Genomic DNA, 1,501 nt, shown 5'->3' on the forward strand with positions numbered 1-1,501 from the left:
AGGTTCTCCGACTCCGTATCTGTGCTGACCTCTTCTGAAAACTGGTTCCCTACAGGACTGCTTAGATTTGTGGCTTGTCTTTCCCACTGGTTTTTGGATGCCCTTAAAGCCAGAAATGACCTTTCTTTTTAACAGAAAGGTGGGTTGTTAAGAAGTCCTGTGTATGAGTCTCAAGGTGAGTGGCCCAGCAAGCTACCACTTTTTTTTTTTTTTTTTTTTTTTGAGATAAGAGTGTCACTGTTGCCCAGGCTGGAGTGTAATGGTGCCATCTCGCCTCACTGCAACCTCCACCTCCTGGGTTCAAGCGATTCTCCTGCCTCAGCCTCCCAAGTAGCTGGGATTACAGGCGCACACCACCAAACACAGCTGATTTTTATATTTTTAGTCGACAGGGTTTCACCATGTTGGCCAGGCTGGTCTTAAACTCCTGACCTCAGGTGATCCGCCTGCCTCAGCCTCCCAAAATGCTGAGATTACAGGCATGAGCCACCGGCCCCCACCACTTCTCTGAGCCAGTGTCCACATCTGTGAAACGGGTGGAAGGCTGGTGTGAGAAATGAGAATACGCATCAAGTTCCTGTTCACACTAAGTTCTCAAAAAACGAGGTCCTTCTTTTCTCATCTCTAGAATACGCTGTTACTCTCTGGATGAAGTAGGTGATTCCTGAATGGTGTCAGAGCAGTTTGCACTATCATGTGCCAGTGTGCAGCAGTTTAATCTGTAGAAGCCACTGGAAGCCTTATGACCCAAGGCTGAAAACTGAGGGTGAGAATTGCCTTGTTCTTCCTCGTACTCCCACTGCACATGGTGCTTTGTAACCAAAGAGTGCTAAGTTTTGTTGGAACAAGAAATGAGATTTCTCCAATGCTACTCAAGTTCACCAGAGGGCACAGCTGCTCCTCAGAAGCCCTCACCCACAGACAAATAAGCTACTGCCCTTAGGCTCCTGCCCTGGGGTCTCCAAGCCAAAGTGCTCCTCAGCCCTCCATGGCATCTGCCCCTCTGTCCAATGTCAGGCAGAGGCTCCCAGGGATGGGAAATAGGAGGGGCTCCTAATAGTGACAGTGGCTGAAGAACTCCAGGGTGGTTTTGAGAATGCAATGGCAGCCTTAGCCACTGGAGGAGGACTAACCAGAAAGAGTGAGGAAGAGTCAAGGCCTGGCCTCAGACAGGCCGCAGTGCTCAGCCTTCCTTTTACCCTGATGAGTGTTCTCCCAGTGTCAGGAAGAGGGCAGAACTCTCTGTCAGGTCTTTGAGTCAACTGAATTGAGGAAGGAGGGCTGGACACCAGCCAGAGCCCCCAGGTAAGCGCTGGCATCAGCACGACACAGGACTCAGAGAGCACAGAGTTAACACGCTCCTGCCGAGTCCCAAAGAGTCACGAGTGTGAAAATGCCGAGTGTGGGCACGCAGCCCTAGCCAGAGCCCTGCCTGGTGAGGCTGCTCTTATAATTTGGGAATCTGCTCAATTTTCTAAAAGAAAGCTCTGTTCTACTACAC

This window comes from Gorilla gorilla, chromosome 12 (assembly GCF_029281585.2).
Source record: "Gorilla gorilla gorilla isolate KB3781 chromosome 12, NHGRI_mGorGor1-v2.1_pri, whole genome shotgun sequence".
Lineage (NCBI taxonomy): Eukaryota > Metazoa > Chordata > Mammalia > Primates > Hominidae > Gorilla > Gorilla gorilla.